The sequence below is a fragment of the Myotis daubentonii genome, chromosome 2, assembly GCF_963259705.1.
Source record: "Myotis daubentonii chromosome 2, mMyoDau2.1, whole genome shotgun sequence".
Lineage (NCBI taxonomy): Eukaryota > Metazoa > Chordata > Mammalia > Chiroptera > Vespertilionidae > Myotis > Myotis daubentonii.
This window is the reverse complement of record NC_081841.1, coordinates 46,578,154-46,602,541: the sequence shown is the minus strand read 5'-3', so window position 1 is coordinate 46,602,541 and position 24,388 is coordinate 46,578,154. Positions and strand designations below refer to the sequence as shown.

The window sequence follows — 24,388 nt, the reverse complement described above, 5'->3', positions numbered from 1 at the left end:
TTTAGTCACATCCTCAGGTTTTTTCTAAATATTTTTTAGTTTTATTGTTTTTGAAGTTAAGAATTTTCAAATTTGCAAATAAAGTTGCTGTTGAATCAGTTTATAATAATGATTGGCCCTTCTATGTGCAAAGCATAGTTTCAACTGGATCTACCCAGGAAAACAAAAATTTCACTATTAAGTTCTTAAGATCCACTAAATCTGAAAAGTAAAGAAAAATACTAAAAATATGTTTAGAAGATTTAAATTTCAAATATTTGGGGAGTGGATTTTTTTTTTTTTTTTTTTTTTTTGTAATCCTCACCTGAGGATATTTTTCCATTGATTTTTAGTGAGAGTGGAAGAAAGAGGGAAAGACAGAGAAAAACAACCAGCGTGAGAGGAACATATCGATTGGCTGCGTCCTGCCTGAGCCCCACCAGGGCCCAGCCGGGGAGGAGCCCACTGCAACCCAGGTATGTGCCCTTGACTGGAATGGCTACAGGGCCCTTCGGTCCACAGGCTGAGGTTCTATCCACTGAGCCAAACCGATTAGGGCCGCAGTGGATTATTTCTGAGATTCACTTTGACCATATTGACCCATTTAATTAAAATTAAATATTAGAGATTTAAATTAATGCCCTAACATTGTCTTGTAGGAATAATAAATTTATTAAATTTAAAATGCCCAGCATAAAAATAAATCAAACACATCACTGTGCAATTCCTAATTATGCCTAATTACAATGAATTTGTAATGCATTTACATTTATAAAATCAAACTACGTTTATATTTACGAATTGCACATTTGTAAGGAGTGAATTAGTTAATGTGCTAATTAGAAAACACTTGCAAACGAGAAGACAGGTTGTAGGTCACTTTTATTCACTTACTCTTACTTGGATCTTACAGTGTTGAGTGGGTGGAAATGCCATGGCTAATTTTAAAATCACTGAATGCAAATTAGCAGATCTGTTGGTGCTTGAAGGGTATATGCCATATATATCCTTACTGTACTACTACTACTACTAATTACTCTTCTTGAAGGTCCATGATATGTCCAGTACATCAAGCACTGATTTAATTCACACAACAGTGGGATGGAACAGGTACCATTATTCTGCTTTCACGGTTGAGGAGACTGAGGCTTAGAGAAACTAGAGAAAGTTCCAAGGCTAGGCAGCTGCTGAGTGGGGACTGGGATCTGAAGGCAAGTTCCTGTGACTCTAGAGCCTGTTAACAACTTTAATCACTTATCTATATTGTGTAACCTTAACCACTAACCTGTTTCATGTATGGAACTGCCATGTCGTGTAGGTCTTGGTGAAGGCCACCAATTTAATATGAAGTATTATGTTCTTAATGTGTAAGGAATTCTAGTTGTGTTGTTGAAACGATAAAGGTTTTTGCAAAGGGCATTAGTGAAGTTTTTTAAAAAATACGTTTTTATTGATTTTTTAGAGAGAGGAGAGGAATAGAGAGATAGAAACATTGATGAGAGAGAAACATCATGAGAGAGAAACAATATTGATCGGCTGCCTCCTGCACCCCACCCCCCTCCCCTCCCGCAGGGAATTGAGCCAGCAATCAGGGCATGGGCCCTAACAGGGAATTGAACCGCTGAGCTACACCACTGGGCAGGGCATTTGTCAAGTTCTGATTCAGGCAGCAAATGGAGAATCTCAACGGAGTTTCAGGCTTTTCACAGGAGAGTGGTGGGAGGAAGGCTGCAGGGGCAAAGGCAGTTCCTGCTTCCTCCTTTCTCTCCCTCCTCTTTCTTGCATCTCACCTTCTCAATGTACAAAGTGTAAGCTAACCTAGGCTGGACAGAGTGGACCTGATTATATGCATTTTTAAAATACTTAAAACCCGCAGTTTCATTGCCTTCCAGCACTTAGTCAAAAGATAGGATGTTTCCATTCCAAAATATTGTTAGATTCTTAAAAAAATAAATCAGTGTTTTAAAATACTCAATAAACTAAAATGGCAACTGAAGGCCTTTTGGTGTTATTTATTAGGGGAGATTTCCCACATATTCTGTTGCTAGGTACCTAAAAGTTATTAAAGGAAGCACTGCTATGAATATCCTTTTTTATTTTCTCAAAAAAAGTTGGGGGATCATAACAAAATTTATTATGAAAAATTTCAAACATGTATAAAAGTAGAAAAAAAGGGTATAATTGTCTCCCATTCACTAGCTTCAACAATGATTAATTCATGGCCAATGTTTTTTTTGTTTTGTTTGTTTCTTAGATTCTAATTTTTTAAAAAATTACAGTTTACATTCAATATTATTCTGTATTAGTGTCAGGTGTCTAGTATAGTGGTTAGATAATCATATACTTTACAGAGAGGGCCCCTCACCCCACCGATATTTCAAGTACCCATCTGGCCCCTTACATAGTTATTATAATATTATTGACTATATACCCTATGTTGAAAATGGTGGAAGGATTAAGAAGTACAAATAGGTAGGTAGCTACAGTAAATAACAGCTGTGAATATCTTTAAAAAGTAGCTAGATGGTTGGATGAGATGGATTTGGGTATCTTAGAAAAATACAATTCTTAAGGCTTATTCAAATCCTGAATTAACCCCCAACCTCAAAGATTCTTTGCTTCCCTCGATGATGCCAGAAAGAGCAATTGCAAACACAATGAGAGGTCCAGAGCAGAGCAGCACACCCCTGTGAAAGGGTTTCATGACTTGAATCAGCTTCCTTCATCCACCTGTCCAGAATCATTTGATGGTTACTTAGTATTTGTAACATACTCAATTCAAATATTTCTGACTCCTTTGTTGTAGGCACTGTGCGAGGTACTGCAAGTCTTAACTTAGGTACAAAATTAAGTAACGAATTCAATATGCTGGCCTTAGTATGTGATTATATCTTTAAAAAATATATATATATATTTAGAGAGAGGGGAAGGGAGAAGAATAGAGAGATAGAAACATCAATGAGAGAGGAAGTCATCAATTGACTTCCTCCTGCATAGCCCCCACTGGGGATCAAGCCCGAAACCCGGGCATGTGCCCTGATCGGCAACCTCTTGGTTCCTGGGTCGATGCTCAACTGCTGAGCCACACCAGCCAGGCTGATATCTTTTACTGTAACTGCTGACTCAAGGGTTTTGGGCTGCAGTCCTTGATTTTTATTGTCAGCTTGTTTGAACAGACGATAGTCTGTCAATTGATAGAGTTGATAGAATTTATGCATTTGGGTGATAAAATTGATTTAAATGTTTGGTGTTTAAAGGATTTGGAGTGTGTTTTAGGCATAGATATTCACATATTTAGGTAACAAAGTGCTGTCATATCTACATGATAGTCCAGTAGAAGTGGTAATAGAAATCTTAGTCATAATGTCTATAATTATCATAGAAAATTTTACTATATTGGTGGGAAGCAGACTTCACATGTGAGTGCTGTAAATATTTCATTAGAGCTGAATCAGCAACTTTTCTAGAAACACCGAAAACACATGTTATCTTGGGCAAGACTTTTATCTCTTTCCCTTAGTTCCCACCTATGTAAGATGAAGAAGCTGCACTGGATGGTCTCTAACTTCAAGTTTAGTACTGACGTTTTATAATTTTAGGCTTTGATTATCCTCCTGTTCTTAGGAATTTGAGGAATTCACTTTTTAAAGTTTACTGCTAAGTAATGCCCAGCAAGTGATCTTACACAGAGTAGACAGTACATTTAGTTGAGTGAATAACATGTGTATCTAGCTTTAGACCATTATCAACTTTATATTATTTTAATGCCTAGTAATTGAGCATCAGCTATATGCTGGGCACTGATGATCTGCATATTAGGGACCAAGCAGTAAATTAGGATTAAAATCTCTTTCCTCATGTAGTTTGTAATCTAGTGGGGAAAGGTGGGTACCACATTTGTAAAATAGCAATGATTTTAGATAAATACTGGCAGGGTGATGGGAGACACCAGAGGCGGGCAAGTGTGTGTATGGACAGGACGGTCAGGGAAGACCATCCTGTGTGAGGACCAAGGGTAAGAATGGTCCAGGCACGGGGAAAAGCTGAGGCAAAGGTTTTGAAGTCAGATGTAGGCTGTCATTTTCAAGGGACACATGTGGATGGCTTGTGACTCAGGAAGTAGTCTGAGATGAGGCTAGAGTTAGGTAGTGTCGAGATGGTGATGGGTCTTCTAGTACTTAGTCACAAGCTTGGGTTTTATCCAAATTGCAATGAGAACATGAGAAGGTGTTAAATTTATACCGAAATTTCCCATTACATAAATGTATGCATATCCTGCAATTGTGGGTGTTGAGTCACACTTAGCCAAAAATTTTCTTTCCCTCCCTTGTGTCCACAGTGATGATACCCTATTATTTACTCTCTTTGAAACTCATTTCTAAAATTATTTTATTAAAGCAGGAATGAATGTTTTTCCCTGCTCACAAATCTAGGGTTGCAATATTTCCAAAGTCACTTTGAGAAATGAGAAGCAACTAGGGTGAACTCCAAGAGGAGATGGAAAAATATATTTGTAATCTATTTTTAGAAAATTTAGCATTAAAATCCTTTTTATTCAGTGATATTTTTGGAACAGTGGGCATCAAATCTCTATTTTTTGTGATAAGGAGTTATAGATTTGTGATACCTTTAATATTCCCTTTCATATTATGAATTAGAGTACAGATGGACTCATCATAGAAATACAGATGTTATTTTACATAGTAGTCCCTCTTTATCCAAGGTTTAACTTTCCTCGGTTTCAGTTACCCAGGGTCAATCACAATCTGAATATATTAAATGGAAAATTCCAGAAATAAACAATTCATAAGTTTTAAATTGTGTGCCATCCTGAGTAGCATGATGAAATCTCGTGCAGTCTGCTCTGTCCAGCCCAGGACTTGATTCATCCCTTTGTCCAGCCTGTATGCGCCCTGCCTGTCAATCACTTAGTAGCCATCTGGGTTAATCAGTTCCACTGTTGCGGTATTGTGATGCTTGTGTTTAAGTAACTCTTATTTTACTTAATAATGGCCCAAAAGTAGTGATGGTGACAATTTGGATATGCCAAAGGAAGCCGTAAAATGCTTCCTTTAAGTGAAAAGGTAAGTACAGTACAATGAGATATTTTGAAATAGACCACATTCACATAACTATTACAGCATATTGTTCTATTTTATCATTAGGTGTTAATCTCTTACTGTGCTTAATGTATAAATTAAACTTTATCATAGGTATGTATAAATAGGAAAACATAGTATATATAGGGTTCAGTACCATCTGTGGTTTCAGGCATCCACTGGGATTCTTGGAATGGATTCCCCTACAGATAAGGGGGGACTACGGTACTGGGGTAAAGGACCGTTCTAAATATGACCTCATAATGCAACAGAGAGAAGGAATGTTCAAACTGAAGTGCACTGATATTCTGTCAGGAGAGTTTTACTATATAATATGGGACGTTAGTGACCTTTAGAAGATAATTAGGAAGTTGATTTATGTTTACTATTCAATTGAAGCTTATATATAGTGGGGTAAAACTTGTGTATGACAATAGTGTCTAGCTTGGCACAATATTTCTCTCCAAAATATGAGAAGATGAATTATTACATAAAAATGGTAATGTACTGGTTTGAACCAAAGAAAAGTAAAGCTAAATTATATGTTTTGTCATATTAGTCTATGTTTTGGGGGAAGTCAATGTCTTTGAGCTATTTCTTCGCCTATGAAAATAAAATTGAACCAAATGACTTTGAAGGAGGCTTATAGTTTCATTTGATTCCATTTGATTAACACTGAAAAATATGTAATATAGTAAGGAGATTAGAGGATAGAGTGTTTGTTATAGCTTCATGATCAATTTTTGAGTCAAGAATGGTGGGAGGAAACAGAATAAATACATTTTAAGATGTAAGACTCTGCAAAGATGGGTTGGTTAGAAATAACTTTTGTTTTATAAATAATAAGAAAGCACCTTAAAATTTGTAATTTTTTACTCAAGATTAAGTGGAAGTTGAATTTAATAAACATTCCTAATATTTCCCATTTCAAAAGCAGTTACTGGAAAGAAAAATCTATGTGTTACTGCCTCCTGCATATGTGTTCACACTCTTATGACCTAAAGTTGGTTTTGTGAATTAGTCATGGCTTTAAGTCATTGCTATTATTTGTTGCCTCTCTTCTAATCATAAAGTTCTCAATAATACAAAGGCACATCAGAAGATGAAAGAAAGTTCAAAGTTGAGAAGGAAATAATTCAGTCGGGTGATGATAACTTTTCTTGTGTTGGTGTTTGTATGTAGGTATATTTATACAGGAAATATGAATATTGATGGGCAAGTTGATTTCTTATATGAGGACTATTTATCCAAAAATTACTTGGAATTAACAAATATTCAGAATAAGTGCAAAATGTTTTAATTGCTACACAATTATCATTGATAGACATCTGAAGCATATTAAATTTTATAATCCTCATTAAGTGACATTTAGGATCTCAATGTTAAGAATAAAATTCAGAAGATTTGATGTTTTTCAGTATTGTTTAATTTTTCTTTTGGAAAAAATTAGGCAACGGACAGCTTATGTTCAGGAAAATGAAAACTCCCTAGATTACAAAGAAATTAGGGATATATCCAAGTGCTTTAGTTTCTCAACACATAATCCAAGACCTTTTTTTCTTCTCTCTAAATGCTTTCACCAAGTACTCTCTCTAGGTATATGATTGGTGTCTAACATTGGTGTCTCTGGCCCAGGCCTCTCTGCCAAGACCCAGACTCATCTGCGACTCTGCCTGTTCAGCATCTGCACGTGGATGTGTCATTGGAACCTCAACTCAACACGATAGAAACTGAACTCTTCTACCCATCCTTTACTGCCCATTATTTCTCAATTCCTCATCAGAAAAAAAAAGATACCCAGTTATCCAACAGCATGAGCTAGAAACGTTGACCTCATTCTCTATCTACTCCCTCACAATATTCTGATGTTTTGAACCACTTATGCAACGTTTGAATCTATTTCTTCATAGGTAGTTTCCTGCTCTGAGTTGTCCTTCTCTCTCATCTGGACTGCTGTGAGAGGCCCTACTCATCCCTCCTTCCCACTCTTGCCTGCTTACAATACATAGGCTCCAGAGAGAACATTTTAAAAGGCAAATACGATCATTTGTTCTCCTTCTGAAAACCCTGTAAAGGTTTCTCATCCTCTACTATGAAAAGGTCAGCATGCTTAACCTGGCCTCAGTGACCTCCCTGACCTGGCCACTGCCTGCTTCACCAGAATCACCTTGATGTAGCCTCTCCTTCACTCTTTGGGCCCTAGTCACCTTGACCTATGACTTCCTAAAATATTCTTTCCTGCCTCAGGGACTTCATAAGTGCTATTTTCTTTGCATAAAATACTCTTTCCTGTCTATTCTTCAAATTAGCTTTCATTTGTCCCCAAGAAACAGTTAATTCCTATTTATTACTCTGCCCAGATATAATTTCCACAGGGAAGCCTGTTTTGGGCTTTTTAAAAAGGTCACATCTCCTTAATAAGCACTCTTTTATGCTGTAGCTTTTTTCATTCAACAATTATTTGGTGTCTACAGTGTCCTGTACTCTTCTAAAAGCTGGGGATGGAATGACAGGAGATCGACAACTATTGTAGGACAAAACAAATGAGATAATTTCATATGATGATGGAGATTAGAAAGAAAATGAAACTATTATGTTAAAGAATGATTTGAGAGAGGTACTTTGGTAGGATATTTGCAATTGAAGTTAATGAGCAATAGTATATTTTCTTGGTTAATGTTTGTCTTTTCTGCAAGAACACAAGCTCCCAAGAACTTGGACTTTGCTGCACTTGCTCACACAGTATCCCCGGCGCTCAGTACAGTACCCAGCACATGGCAGGCTCAGTAAGTATTGTTCACGGATTGAATCACCTCTTGTATTAATTTCAAAGGGATCTCATAACAAAGTACCGAGAAGGGGGGAGGAGGCTTAAAACAACAGAGATTTTTTTCTACCCCAGTTTTGGAGGCTAGAAGTCTGAAATCAAGGTTTCAGCAGGGCCATCCTACCTCAGAAGCCTTTAGAGAAGAAATCCTTCCTTGCCTCCTCCTAGCTTCAAGTGTTTGCCAGCAATCCTTGGTGTTCCTTGGCTTGCAGCTGCATTAATCACTCTCATCTTTGCCTCTGTCATTACATGACCTTCTCTGTGTGTCTCGTCTGACTGTGTCAATATTTTCCTCTTGTTATAAGGATACCAGTCACTTGACTAGAGCCCATCCTAATCCAGTATGACATCATAACTGATTACATCTGTGAAGACCCTATTGCCAAATAAGGTAACATGTACAATATGGGGATAGGGTTACGTGACAATCTATCTTTTTTGGGGAACGCAATTCAATCTACAATACCTACTTCTCTAAGTTAAAGGAAAATTGAAAGACTTAAGTTTATATAGTATAGTGTTTGACTTATTTTTAAGTAAGTTGTATGTTATGTACAAATATTTGAAAAGGTATTACTATTTTACTTTGTGTAAGCATGATAAATTAATTTTGATTTGTTCTAGACTATTTAGTTGAGCCCTAACCACACCAATTTTCATGCCATCTTAAAAAATCAATACCATGAGATGAACCAAATTCAACTCGTGCTCTTTATTCCCTTAGCAGACAAGAGCTTACTTCTTCATATATTAAAAATAAATGAATGTGGAAAGGTATTCATAACACTCACATCATAAAAATTCATCCTGACATTTCTGCAAAGACTGTGTGTAGAATGTTGACATATTTTTGCTATAAAATGACAGTTTTAGTGCAGGTTCTCATTGTGACCAAGGAGATAGAGCAAACAAAAGGAAAAGAGTAAGTTATGGGACTACCCACACACGAAGTGAACCTGTCAGGCAACAGAATGGCAGAAGTGCTTTCTGAACAGGTACAGATGTTCTTTTGCATTTGATGGGGGGGGGAGGGGGAGAGGAGGGTCACTAATATTGTCTGCTTTATGCTATTTATCTCAGAAAAAGTCACTCTTGATTTTTCCATCAAGGGCCATCTTGCCCTCCCTTGAATGCCATTAACACTTTGTTTTTAGTTTCCTCAAATGACCCTTCCCTCAGACTTACTGCGCACACTGTTCTACGTGTTTTACATATATCAACTCATCCCCATTGCACAGTTGAGGAACTGAAGCACACAGAGGTTACATGTCTTGGATCTATATTCAAACCAGTCTAACTCTTGGGTCTATTCTTACCCATCATGCCACACTGCCTGTATAGTTACTGAATTTTAAACTTATTTGATCCCCTGCCAGATTGTAAGCTTCTGAGAACCTGGACATGATGTTTTTCTTATAGTTGTATCCTTCATAAAATCTAGCTCAGTATCTTGTGCATAATATATACTTTATCCAGTGTCTGGGTGCTTGACTTCCGTATCAAGTTTTACATGTGAAGATGATCATGGAAAAATAACATCCTGAATATATAGAGATAAATAAGGAGACTGACAAATGATGGTTTTGGCCCTTCCAGACTCAGTCATAGTGCTGCTCCCATCCTTTACTCCCTTCCCAACTCCACACCTGCTAGCTATGAGAATTTGCACTTAGGTTGGGACCTCAAATGTTTTCACTGAGAATAGCTTGTGTTATCCCCTTTAAGAATATTCATGTTTTTACAGGAATTAATCACTGTAATAATTTCTGCCATCAGTCAATAGATGAGGGAGGTATTTGAGTAGTAAAGCTACCTCTAGGCTGTAGAAATTATACTAATTTTTATGTAAAATATTATTTTAGAGATCTGTTTGTAACTTTTGCACTTATTTGCACTCTCTCTATGTATAAATACAAGATTAATTAAAAGCAAATAAAAACTCTGATCTTCAATTTTAAATCTGGAAGTACTGAAATAATGTAGCCATATTGGTATTCACTTGCTTGTAGGATATTCTGCTACATAAAAATTTAAATTTAATTTTGCCTTTTTATTATGTGATATGTACATCACAAGCCTGTGGGCAATAGATGAGCTTTAGTAAAGCTAAAAATAAATAAAATGGGAATGTTAATAAACCTGGTAGCTCATTAAACATTTGGATTCACTGAGTATATATCTATTAATTTTAGATGAGACTACATTAGGAAACCTTTGTTACATGAAGGTTGTAATTAAGTGAATAATATATTCAAATTCAATACAAAACATCTTGTTCTACATCTTTTTACTGACAATTCTTTAGTGAGAAATTTCAAGGAACTGAAAGACTAAGTACTGATTAAATATGCAAATATAACCATTTATAGTTCTTTGTAAAGAATTAAAATTTAAAAGATATGTCCAAATGAATTTTTTCTCACATCTCATTATTATATTCTTAATTTATTTTAGCTTTTGTGAGTTCATCATTTTATTTAGAAGTCACACTTGTCTCTTAACCCTCTTTATTGTTCTGTTCCAATTGTATATTTGAAAATTCTCCCTTAAATTATATTAAAATCATACCCTCCAAATTATTCTTTTTCATTTCTCTGTAGAATATTACTCTTTCTTTTAAAAAGTTCTTCAGTTTCTGACCTCAGGTCTTCTTGTGTAAAGACTATTTTGCAAATCGTTTTTTTGTACTGCAATCATCCATTAAAATAAGCATCAGCTTGTGAATGTATGACTATGAAAAAAGTGTAATTTACTGGTATTGTCTGTTTTTTGTTTGCTTGATTCTTTCCTTTGGAATTTGGGGTTATTTTTAACCTTGAATTGTGTATTAGTTTGCTAGGGTGGCTATTGCAAAGGACCACAGACTGGATGTCAAACAGCAGAAATTTATGGTCTCACAGTTCTTGATGTTTGGAGTCCAAAATCAAGGTATTGGCAGAGGTTTTTTCTGAGGCCTGTGTTCTAGGGTGCTCTCTCCTAGCTTTTGATGGTTTGCTGGCCATTCTTTGGTGTTCCTTGGCTTGTAGAAGCATCACCCTGGTCTCTACCTTTAAGTTCACCTGGTGTTTTTTCCTGTGTGTGTGTCTCCGGATCCAAATTCTCCTTTTTTATAAGGATACAGTCATATTGGATTAAGGCCCACTCTAATGACCCCCTGTGGTGTTGTGATTTACAGTAAGAAATATACATTTGTTCTTGGTCTTCCTTGCTGGCATGGGCTCCTAAAACCATTGGAATTTTCTAAGGTGAGTGTTGAGACTGAGGAAGGGCTTTTGTTAGGTTAATGAGATGACATTGAAAGCACCTAAGGATGGGGGTGGAGCCAACCATCCGATTACAGTCCCATTCCCCAGGCTCTGGGGCTTGAGGTTGACTCAATCACTAATGGCCAGTGGGTTAACCAATGCCTATGTAATGAGGCTACAGAAACCACCAAAGTCACAGGTTTGCAGAGCTTCTGGGTTGATGAACACATGGAGGTGCTGGGAGAGTGGCATCCCTGGGAGAGGATGGAATTTCCTTTCCCCATGCCTTGCCCGAGGCATCTCTTCCTTCTGGCTGTTCCTGACAGGCAATCTAGTAAGTAAGCTGTTTTTCTGAGTTGTGTGAGTCGCTCTAGCAAATTAATTGAACAAGAGGAGTGGGTTTTGGGGATGACTGATTTATAGCCAGGTGGTCAAAAACACAAAGTAACAGCCTGGACTTGTGACTGGCCTCTCAAGTGGGTTGATAGGGGGGCAGTCTTGAAGGACTGAACCCTTACCTTGTGGGATCTGATGCTACCTCTGGGTAGACAGTGTCAGAATTAAGTTGAATGGTAGGACACCTAGCTGGTGTTCTGAGAATTGCTTGTTGGTGTGCCTCTCTTCCCCAAAACACACACACTGGAATTGGTACCAGAATCCTATTTACCTGTTATCTTAACTTGATCATCTGAAAAGACCATACATATTTTCTTTTCCTATTGCTGAGAAAACAGGCTTAGGAAGGTTAAAAATGGTAAGAGATAGGTCAGTGTATCATTTAGGATGTTTGTGGCTAAAAGTAACTGAATACCCCAAGCGTGGCTTACGCAGAGCATTTCTTTTCTCGTGTTGGAAGAGATCTGGCAGGAGGGTGGTTGAAGATCTGGCTAGTTAATTGGTTGAGTGGTGTCATCAAGAACTCAAGCTCTTTCTGTCTTTTCACTCTATCATTCTCAGCATGTTGACTGTCTTTGTCGGGTTCCTTTAGGGTCATATGCTCATGCCCTCAATAAGGAAGGTGGAAACTACAAATACGGTCTTAACAGCTTCTACACTGGGAATTAGGGACTGCCTGCAGAGGGGGAAGGGGAACATGAATGACTGTTTCGTACAGTCTGTTATAGGAGGGGTGCTGTTAATCTACTCTGCATGCCACTTTACAAAGGCTATTATTAGAAAGGCTGCTTTTGGAAGTTAAAGACAGATAATTCATATAGTCTGACATAAAATCATTAGTGAGCAAGGATGGAGGAATGAGACCTCATAATGTGTTTGGATATGAATTGGTTAGAGGTACTTTTAAATGTTCTTTGCCTGTGCAAATATGAAAAGAGGAAAACTAGGAATCTGAGGTTTTTCCGACTGGTAGAAAAATAAATCTACGCAAACAAATGTATGCATATGCATGTACTTGTATGTATGTGAAATTAACATAAGCAGCTCAAATGATTAATACAAACCATACTAGATTAATATAAAGTACAATAGAAATGTTTATGACTTTATGAAACACCCTGAAGCATTTTGCAAACTATAGAGTTGATACAAGCTTAGGATTTAAGGGGTTACTTTCTAAATGGAAAAAAGAGAGGCTTATTAGCAAAACAATTTAATAACACGAACATCCTTTTTTTCTTTACTCTAAATGTGAGACTAATGCAACAGAGAGGATGTGCACCTTAGGATAAAAAATGGCATCATCTAATTTAATTGTAAGTGTCATGTTTCTTGTTAACTTTCTACTGCTACCAACACCCCATTGATGGTATCTGTCTGAACAAAGTTTTGCTCTGATGGTTCCATCTACTTTTGCAAGCCATGCTTTAAAGGACATTTATCTAAAGTACAGGTGTTTTGAGTAGAGTGACCAGGACCATGAAACAACTTGAAACCCTGAACAAAAATGTTATTAGTTTTCTACTTCTGTAAATCAAATTACCACAAACTTACTGGCTCAAACCACACTATTAATTACCTCAAAGTTGCCTGGCTCAGGAGTTTGGGCATAGTTTAACTGGGTCCTCTCTGCTCAGGGTCTTACAAGCTGCATTTTCACCCAGCAGATCTGCTTCTGAATTCACTCAAGTTGTTGACAGAATTCATTTCCTTGAGACTTTATGGCTGCAGACTCTGATTTTTCACTGCCTGTTGGCTGGAGGCCCTAGAGGCCACCTGTAGTTCCTAGAGGCCATCCACAGTTCCTTGCCATGTGAGCTTCTATAACATGACCCTTTCTTCATCAAGCCCACGGGAGTCTCTCCCACTTGAAATCTCTGACTTCAGGGAGGATCCAGTCACTCTCTTAAGGGTTTTCACATGTTCCTGATTAAGTAAGGCCCACCCAGGATAATATTCCCTTTGATTAACTCAAAATCAACACATTTGGGATCTTAACGATATCTGCCAAAGTCCCTTTGTCTTTGCCATATTGTATTGGTTAGAAGCAAGTCACAGATCCCACAGACACTCAAGGATGTGAACATCAAGGAGTGGGAATCATGGGGCTGCCCTGGAGACCCATCTGCCACATTCACCTGGAGAAGGCTCAGGTGGACAGGAGAGCAATGTTATGGCCATGTGGAATATATTATGTCCTTCAATTCCCAATTCCTTATTATAATCTCTTTTTACAGATGTGGAAAATGAGACTCAGGACAGACAGTTTGGTTGAGGTCACTCAGGAAGGTCACACACTCAGAGCCGGTCTATCTGAATTCAAATCTTTCACTCTCTCCATGTTATAATGTTACCTTATTCTACTGTAGAATCATCAAGGAATCAAACTGAGACTAATGGATAGAAGCTTTAAGGAGATGGATCATTTGACATTTTCTAATAGTAACTTGATCATGGTGTGAACTTAGTTTAGTGCAATGTTTATAATCCTGGCTGCATGTTGGAATCACTAGGGGAGCTTTAAAAGTATGCTGATTCTCAGGGATTTCTCAATTATATCAACAAAATGAGAGTCTGTTTGAGGTTGGCCCTAGTCTTTTGGTGTTTCTATGTTTTCTTATCAATAGATGCCCCATGTAAAAAGTTTGGTTTGAGGGACATCATAATGGAATAAATAACAGGCTGAAGTGATGTTTGAAAGTGAAATGGGCCTTTTTGGAAAATGGTGGATTCTCTGTCAATCAACATGTCCCAGAAAAAATAATCAGCTGTTTGACAGGAAGGTGCAGAAGGAATTTGAGAATGAATGCTTGGTCGGACTGGAAGACCTTTAACATTTCTTCTGATCTTGAGAGTTTATGAGTCTGTGATGCTGGTGTTGAATAAGTATTAAATATGATTTATAATGGGTCAACCTGAAGGGTCTCAACTTTCATCATTTTCTTGATTTCTGTACTCCATACAAATCCATGACAATCTGCCTGGTGTAGTAAGGAAGGTAGACCAGTGGTTGGTTATAATGCTGGATGCAATAGGAGTGCTAAGATGTGATGGAGAAGAAAAGGCTCTAGAGATTTTATTGGAAAAAAGACTAAGGAAAATTCACAATGATAATCTATTTAATATTAGTTTCCATGGCATTCCAGGGTTCTTGTGCTTCATTTAAACCCATCTTTGATATAATAATTTCCACTTTTAAAAATGTGACTCTAGTATGATGTTTGATTAGTAACAATTTCTTTTTAGCTTAGTTGGATCCCAAATCATGTCATATACTTGATTTTCTATTTCACTTATTATTCAGGTTGTTTTATATTTTCAACTGTCCTTTATCCTTTTCCTTTTTCTCATTTGATTTCCCTTGTCTATTTCCTTTATAATTTCTAAAAAATTGATTTTAGAGAGGGGAGAGAGAGAGAGAGAGAGAGAGAGAGAGAGAGGGAGAGAGAGAGAAAGAAACATTGATTGATTGCCTTCTGAAGATTCAGAATAAGTCCCAACTAGGAATCAAACCTACAACCTGGGTATGTGTCCTGACTGGGAATCGAACCTGCCACCTTTTGGTGTATGAGATGACGCTGCAACTGAGCCACACCAGCCTGGGCTAAAATTTTAATTTCTTTTTCAACTTCTTCATCTTCATAACTTGAAAACTGCAGTTATTTGCAGTTTTTATAGTTAGGTTGGTCTGTTGATTGTCTATCTTCTGCTGAGTCAGTACTTGCTATTACTATAAGTGTTACTTGTTAAATTAGGTAGGCTTTTCCAATACTTTAACTTCGATTTAAGCATACTTGAGAGATACAATGCAGATTTTATAAATTTAAATATAGTGGGTGATGAAATATTACATTTTGGAAAGTGGTGAGTTTAAATTTGAATTAAAGGTGTTTGGAAAAGCTTTCAGGTTACCCTGCGGCAAGGCATCCTCCAGAGTTTGTTGAATATATATGCTACAGCTGTGTTTGTAGCATGTTAAAACGAATCACAAGGCTTCATGAGTGATGTCATTTAAGGAGTACAATGAGCCCACAACTTCATACATATAATTAGCACAAATTACCAAGCAGTGATGGTAGTTGTTTTATAATATTTCCTCCACTTTTTGCATCTGTTTCTACAAAATGCAGACAGCGGAGTCTTTGAGGCGACCATTCTGCATTCTAATCTCTGATTCTCAATAAACTGCTTGCTGTCTGTCTGACCTTGGGCTCTGCATTTATATTTTGAAGAAGCTTCAGAATAAGTTTCAAGTTATTGGAAAGAGAATTGTAATCTCCATTTACTTCAAGTGTATTACTTTCTATTCCCACATGTCCTGTCAGTTCTGCCAGTCACCACTACAATTAAATGGTCACAGATGATGAAGAGTAGAATGGGAATTCTTTAGAAACACATTACGTGTGTTTCATTTCTTTATTAGTGTTCTGTGGTGGTTGTTTGAGATCAGATGGTAAACAGAAGAATGGGAAGGCATCCATTTCCTTCATTTGCTGGAGAAGATAAGATAACCTTGATTATGAAATAAAGCAAAATGCAATTAAAAGGCAATTAAAACGATTGATTCTGAGCCCTGCAAATGGTTACAGATATTTTGTCTTTTTAAACACCTTCAGTATTACAAATTTTTCTAATTTAAATTTTGTAAAAGGTGTGTTATTTTTGTCATGCTTTTTCTATAAATATCATAAAGATGCATTCTCTTGAGTTTCCTTTTACTAAATCTATGCGGTCTCTTTATTTTTAATGCCATCTTCACTGATGGCTCCTAAAATTGTATCTCCAGCTCACGCTTCTCTCCAAATTCCAGGAATGTGTACTCAATAGCCTACCCAACACTCCCACTATCATTTAATAGCCACCAAATATTTCTTGAGCAGCCACTGTGTGCTAAGCACTGATCTAGCCTCTGGGAATAGATCAGGGAACCAAAACGGAAAAGTCTTATCCTCATGAAGCTTTCATCCTATTGAGGAGACACAATGAAATAAGGAAAAGATAAGGGGTGTTAAATGGTATTAAGTGCTATGTAGAGAAAGTCATGGGAGGAATAATAGGTAATATGTGTGGGGTGGTTTTTTATTTTAAAAGAAGTGGTCAGGGAAGATCTTCTTGGTAAAGATGACATTTGAGCCAAGTACTGAAGGAGGGGAGGCGAAGGAGTGAGCCGTGTGGACATCAGTCAGGAGAGCTTTCCAGGTAGAAAGAACAGCATGTGCAAAGGCCTGACTGGCTTCTAGAAACAATAAGGAGGCCAGGGAGACTGGAGTGAGCAGGGGATGAATAGTAAGATCAGGGGGGGCACATGGATCAGATGATGTAAGGCTTGGCAAGGATTTTAGCTTTTACTTCAAGCAAGATGAGAAACCACTGAGAGTTTTCAGCAGAACTCTTACAAATAAGTTTGTTTTTTTTAACTCATAAAGTTGGAGAAAATTTGGTTCGGTCATTTTACTGTTGATGTTCCTTTGGTCTCTTCCCCAAACTGTCTGACTCTTATCGGACAATGCCCACTGGAGAATCACCATGGAATAACCAAATCCCCAATGAACTATCAAGCCACCTTGTTTCAAAAAGTAACGATGAATGATTTTATCCCTTTCTCCTAAAACATTTATCTTCAACTTTATAGTATCCTGGAATTTGACTATATTTATAGCATAATGTTTTGGTGTATTTATAGCTTTGAAAACAATTTGAAATGCTTTAAGTAGGATTAGAATGTGTATAACTTCTGACTTTTAAATATGAATAAAGTTTTGGGAATCTATATTAGTCAAGATGTGCTAACTACTATAAAAAACAATCCGAAATCCCAGCAGCATTTATTTGTAGCTCATGCCATACTCCAATGAGGGTCTTTGGGAAGTTGGAGGAGGGTCCCTCCTTCACAGTCATTCAGAGATCTACTCTCCTTCCATCATGTGGCTTTGCTGTGTTTTGTTTTTCATCCTCAAAAGCCTCAAAGCATTCCACCAGATACTTTTGCATCTGGTCATGCAAAGGAAGAGGGAGCATGGAGGTTTCAGGATCTAGGACTGCTGAGTATCACTTCTAACCATATTCTACTGGCTACAGCTCACTCCAGGGATCTTCCTAAACAGGGGGCTTGGGAAAGGTATTCTTGTGTCTCTAGAATAAAATAAAAAAGAGTTTGTTGAATATAGAGCATTGTTTTTATCACAGTGCCTGCTCTAGCTTTCCCCCCAATATGTGAGATGTTTAAAGCAATGAAATAAAAGTTTTTCTAAAATGACATTTAGTCATTTAATTCTGTCTATAAACTAGTAACTCAAGAGAGTCCTAGGCAGTTGATACATTTGTTTTGAGTGCTTCTGACTGTACATATTCATTTGCCTAGATTTTGAAGATGCTGTTTTAACATTAAAAAACACTCCTCTTTTCCACGTCTCATTTTGTAAGTGTGAACCTACATTAGTTTTCTAATTGTTTCTGAGGATGTTATTATGATCAGTTTCTGCACTCCGTTCTGTGATCTGGCAGCCCTGACAGGTACTCAGCCAACTCAGTAGATGGTTATTATTCACAGCCATCTTTTCAAATTTCAGAGGATTCACAGCTTCTTTTTAACATTCTGGTTTCACCAGCACTGTATAGATGGGCCTTTTTTACAAAAGCATGTTAATAGTCTATACTTGCACAAAAGAACAAATGACATTTTAAAGTTTTTCTCTGATTGACTCACTCTTGTGCCTAAATATTTTTAGCAGTTTCCTATTGTCTTCAAAATAAAGTTCAGAATCATTATGGTTCGCAAAGCTATGGGCTTCACCTCCCTGTCCATCCTTATCTCTTACTTGTCCACCTTATGTATTTAACTAGATTTTCATTCTTCAGAGATAGAGTAAACATTTTTTTCTGATGTATCATCCATCTAGGATATCCCTTATCCTCTTTGCCCTTTAAAATAACAATTTACTGCCCTAGCTGGTTTGGCTTAGTATCAGCGGTTCTCAACCTGTGGGTCTCGAACAATGAAAATACATCCTGCATATCAGATATTTACATTACGATTCATAACAGTAGCAAAAGTACAGTTATGAAGTAGCAATGAAAATAATTTTATGGTTGGGGGTCACCACAACATGAGGAACTGTATTAAAGGGTCACGGCATTAGGAAGGTTGAGAACCACTGGCTTAGTTGATAGAGAATCGGCCTGCAGACTCATGGGTCCCAGGTTTGATTCCAGTCAAGGGCGCATGCCCAGGTTGGAGCTCATCCCCAGTAGGGGGAAGCCAATCAATGAGTCTCTCTCATCATTGATATCTCTCTCTCCCTCACTGAAATCAATAAAAAATATATATTAAAAAACAAACAAAAAAAAACCCCAATTTACTTACTTTAAAGTCCAGGTCAGACATTCCACCCTCCATGTAAATTTCCCTAGTGTCTTAATTAATCTGTCACCTTTTTCCTCTATGTTCCTTTAGTACTTTGAATAATATCTCTCTCATAGAACCTATTACATTTTGCTTTGCCCAATAGTTTTCATGTGTATTCATATATATCTTTGTGACTAGACTACACCTTCCTAAGGGCACATGCCCTTAAAAATATATCACTGTAGCTTTTAGCACTCCTGTGTATACCTTAGCCAGAGACTTTAAGTAATGTCAATGAATTTTTTTAATATATTTTTTATTGATTAAGATATTACATATGTGTCCTTGTCCCCACGTTACCCTCTACCCCACCCCCCCTCTCATGCCCTCACCCCCCCGTTGTCCGTGTCCATTGGTTAGGCCTATATGCTTGCATAACAGTCCTTTGGTTGATCTTTCCCCCTTACCCCTACCCTCCCCTACCTTCCCTCCAAGGCCCGACAGTCCAATCAATGCCTCTCCATCTCTGGATCAGTCCTTGTTCATCAGTTTATGTTGTTCATTATATTCCACAAATGAGTGAGTTCCTGTGGTATTTATCCGCTCTCCAGTTCCATCCATGCTGTGGCAAATAGTAAGAGTTCCTTTTTCTTCTTCCTCTTCTTAAAGAATACCTTTCAGCATTTCATATAATGCTGGTTTGGTGGTGATGAACTCCTTTAGCTTTTTCTTATCCGTGAAGCTCTTGATCTGACCTTCTATTCTGAATGATAGCTTTGCTGGATAAAGTAATCTTGGTGGCAGGTTCTTGCTATTCATCACTTTGAATATTTCTTGCCACTCTCTTCTGGCCTGCATGGTTTCTGTTGAGAAATCAGCTGACAGTCGTATGGGTACTCCCCTGTAGGTAACTGACTGTCTTTCTCTTGCTGCTTTTAAGATTCTCTCTTTATCTTTTGCTCTTGGCATTTTAATTATGATGTGTCTTGGTGTGGTCCTCTTTAGATTCCTTTTGTTTGGGGTTCTCTGCACTTCCTGGACTTGTAAGTCCATTTCTTTCACCAGGTAGGGGAAGTTTTCTGTCATTATTTCTTCAAAAAGGTTTTCAATATCTTGCCCTCTCTCCCCTTCTGGTACCCCTATAATTCTGATGTTGGTACGCTTGAAGTTGTCCCAGAGGTTCCTTACACTATCTTCATATTTTTGGAATCTCTTTTCTTTTTTCTTTTTCGGTTGGGTATTTTTTGTTTCATTGTATTTCAAATCTTTGACTTGATTCTTGGGATCCTCTTGTCTGCTGTTGGATCTCTGTAAATTATTCTTTATTTCAGTCAGTGTATGCTTAATTTCTAGTTGGTCCTTTTTCATGTCCTCCATGGTCTCACTATACTTATTGAGTATACATTAAATTTATCGGCGGTTTCCATAAAATTCTTGAAAAACCTTATAAACGTGGCCTTGAACTCTATATCCAGTCGTTTGCTTTCCTCCATTTCTGCCATTTGTGACCTGTTTCTTTGTCTCCGCATTTTGGCTGCTTCCCTGTGTTAATAGAGTGGCCCTGCGTGCCAGGTGTCCTGTAGGGCCCAGTGGCTCAGCCTCCCCAGTTACCTGAGGTGGACACTCTTGGTGCACTCTTGGTGCCTTGGTTGTTGTAGGATCACTGGGAGGAATTGACCTCCAGGCCAATTGGCTGTGAGAATCAGCTGTGTCTGAAGTGGGAGAACTTCTGTGCTGAAGACACCCTTCTGGGGCAAGACTTGCTTCAGTGGGGCTTTGGTGCTCACTGAGTCTGCTCCCTGAGTGTGTCCCTTATGGATCTGAGGAGTTGCAATCTGGATGGTCCCCCTCTGACCACTGGGTACAGTGGCTCCTGGATCTAAGGAGGTGCTAATTCAGCCTCTGCCTGAGGCCACACAGCAGGAGCTATGAAGAGGCTCAGCTGTGAAGCAAAGCAAGCCACTGCGGGGCCCTGCCTGGCTGGGCTGAAGTTAGGTACATTCACATGCAAAAGCCTCTGCCGCAGCCTGGGTGGGGCGGGGTCTCAGGGAATCAAAGGGCAGAGGAAGCAGCTATGGCTGATTCTCCCTCCCGCGTCTCAGTGACCCGATACTTGCTGCAAGCACCTCTGAGGGAAAGCCGCCCTCAAGTTCGCCCGCTGCCCGACAGTGCAGCTTCTCCCCATATGAGTCCTGGGTCCCCAGAGACTTCCCGGAACCAGAGTTCAGAGCAGTCGGGAGCTTGTGATTCAAAAAGACAGCCACGTCCTCAGGTGCCACCCCCTTCCCGCGCGCGCCGGCGAGCCGCCGTACCTCTGCACTTCACCTCCGCAGCTCCTCTGGCTCTCAGTGTGCTTTTCTTTCCTTCTAGTTGTAGAATTTACACTCAGCCAGCCTTCCTGTTGTTCTGGATGATGTCCACTCTGTCCTTTGCGGTATTTTTCAATTGTTGTAGGAGGCGGCAATTTCCCGGTGTTTATCTATGCCGCCATCTTAGTTTGACTCAATGTCAATGAATTTTGATTAAATTTTTATAATTATGTCAATTTTTATCAGTTGTTAACAAAGGGTACTTAACTGAGAGATGGGAGATGTTAGAAATCTCCTGTCAGCTTATTTAAGGAAACCTATTGAGCTAACCTCAGCTGGATATCATGAACTAAAATACACTTTTTCTCTTTTTTAAAAACTTTGCTGTGTATTTTATATTGGCTTCCACCAGCATGTATATTTAGCAGCCATCAAGAATTGCTTAGTTAAGTGATTTTTGTGAAGTGGCACAACTTTTAGCCTTTAAAGAATTTCATCTCCTTGCTTTCTGACTTAGTTAAAGTAAGACCTGCCCTGATAGGCCCTCGCCCTATCTTACTGGACAGTTATTACTGTTTTAACTGCTACTTTGATCTTAATGGAAATCCCAGACTCTTGCTTTTTTTCTTTCTTCATAGCACACTAAATGTGCTATTTTCTCTGGCCAAAATAATCAGAATATCGCACTTCATAAAACCAAATATGACAACATATTTTCTGTTTTTATATGTACATATTATGTTTTATTATTTGTCAAATTGAGTGTTTACCAGTGTCAACATGTTAGATGATAGTGTAACTCCATCTCTATTTGTGCTGGCCATACACTGCCACCAAAGAAAGGCTGACTGGTCCTTTAGGCTGTGAATATCAAGGTGGAAGGATGTGCCCCAGGGTGGTGGTGGTGGTATCAAATTAAAGGTAGGGGGTGATATATGATTTTATCATATAAACTGCAGAAAAGGAGAATCAACCAAAACCTTATTGAGTGGTGCGTATACAAACTAGAATCCCCTTGGAGTGCACATTTATAAAGGGAACATGAGTTAAAAAGAGTTGAGGACTATGGTTTTAGGGCATCTAACTCAACTACATGGGATGGTGACAATCGCAGGGGCAACCTTTTCCTCCATGTGTTTGAAGTGGAGATTTAGATTAAATTGTGATTTTGCATTTATCTGATTTACCTGCAAAAATACATTTTTATTTAATCACTGATGTGAATACTAATCACATAGAAATGAATGCAGAAAATAAACAACTTTTAAGCAAAACTGAGATAAATATAAAAGTCTTAGATAAAAACTGTGATTTCCTCTTTGCATGTTATCTGTTCCACTTTGTTCCTTTTAGCTGAACTAATGGCTCTTTACTAAATTGTTATACTCTTAACATATAACCCTTTGACCAGAGTTAACACCCACTCACCATGGAAAATAAGTTGCTCATCTAACACCAAGCAAGAACCTAGTTGGCTGTGGTTCTCTAAGGGCCTAGGGAAGAGGCTGCAGGAGAGGACTCCCTCTCTCCATAGGCCTTCTTTCTACTTTTTCTATTTTCCATCTTCTGGCCAACTCCAACCAATCAAATGTGAGAACAAGTATCACCTTTCCCCACCACATCCCTTGTGATCTATACCTCTCACCCATGTGTTTACTGCTCATTATATCTTTCAGCTCCGTTCTCAATTGTTTAACCAGGATTTTATGTTTGTCATCACAGGGATAGACTGGGTTCTCACTAGTTTTTTTGTTTTTTAAATATATTTTTTATTGTTGATAATATTACAGATATCTCCCCTTTTCTCCCATTCTCCCACTCCCACCCCTTTTAAACCCTTTCCTCCCAGCCCCTACCCTATTGCCCATGTCCATGGGCTATGCATATCCTCCTATATAATAAAAGGCTAATATGCAAATTTCCCTTCAACCAGGAGTTCCACTGGAGTTCGGCCAGGGGGCAGGCTGGCCCCGCCCCTTATTGCCCCCCCCCCCAATCAGGGGTGGGGTCAGCCTGCCAATCTCCCACATCCCCTCCCCCCAGCCAGACCGGCCCCAATTGGCCCTGATTTGGGCAGGCTGGCCGGACCCCACCCATGCACGAATTTGTGTACTGGGCCTCTAGTAGGTATATAAGTTCTTTCCTTTATCTCTTCTCATCCCCCTGACCCCACATCAAAGTATATCAGTCTGTTCCATACCTCCATGCTTCTGGTCTTATTTTGTTGGTCAATTAATTTTGTTCATTAGTTCCAGAAATAATTGAGATCATGTGATATTTGTTTTAGAAGTTCTTAAGGAAAGTGCTTTCTCTATACTACCCACCCTCTGCACAATCTCTTTGTATTATGAAAACACTAGAGACCCAGTGCACAAATTCATGCACGGGTGGGACCAGCCAGGGGGAGGGGCCACAGGAGGTTGGCTGGCCGGCCTGCCCCAGATTGGGATGGGGTGCAGGTCGGGGGTGGGGCCATCCAGGGGGAGGGGCTATTGGTGGTTGGCCAGCTGGCCCTGTCTCCTGGTTGAACTCCAGTGGAACTCCTGGTTGAGGGGGCAATTTGCATATTAGCCTTTTATTATATAGGATAGCAAGTAGTATCAATAGTTAATTGAAAACTGAATATGCAGTACACTCATTTCTGCTTCTACATCATGTTACCACACTATTTAGGAACCAGAGTATAATTGAGGTATAATTTTATTTAATCTAGACTTTTTGTTTAAAGGCGAACTTAGTTAAACATTTATTTTACTTGCGTAAAGGTGAAGTTAGATAAATGTTTATATTTATTTATTGTCTTTTATGCACTAAATAATTTTAAGTGAACAGGATTTATAAATTATAGCTAAAGGCCTGTTGCATGAAATTTGTGCATGGGAGGGGTGATCCTCAGCACAGCCTGCACCCTCTCCAATCTGGGACCCCTCGGGGGATGTCTGGCTGCCGGTTTAGGCCTGATCCTCCAGGGATCGGGCCTAAACCGGCAGCCAGACATCCCTCTCACAATCTGGGACTGCTGGCTCTTAACCGCTCGCCTGCCTGCCAGCCTGATCACACCCTAACTGCTCCCCTGCTGGCCCGATTGCCCCCAACTTCCCTCCCCTGCCAGCTCGATGGCCCCCAACTCCAACTGCCCTCCCCTGCTGGCCCGATCACCCACAACTGCCCTCTTCTGCCGGCCTGCT

At 38.7% G+C, this 24,388-nt stretch overlaps 1 protein-coding gene across 3 annotated transcripts in view; it reads left to right on the top strand.

Annotated features, from left to right (window-relative positions):
* Positions 1-7,845: 7,845 nt before the first annotated feature.
* The window catches only part of NELL2 (neural EGFL like 2), a 380,423-nt gene continuing 363,880 nt past the window's right edge, over positions 7,846-24,388 (top strand). The window contains exon 1 of one of the 3 annotated variants that reach the window (XM_059682635.1): positions 7,846-7,864. The gene's annotated coding sequence lies outside the window, so the exon portion shown is untranslated. Of the gene's footprint in view, positions 7,865-8,209; positions 8,297-24,388 lie in introns of those variants that run through there. The other 2 variants (XM_059682632.1, XM_059682634.1) reach the window with 2 other exon arrangements.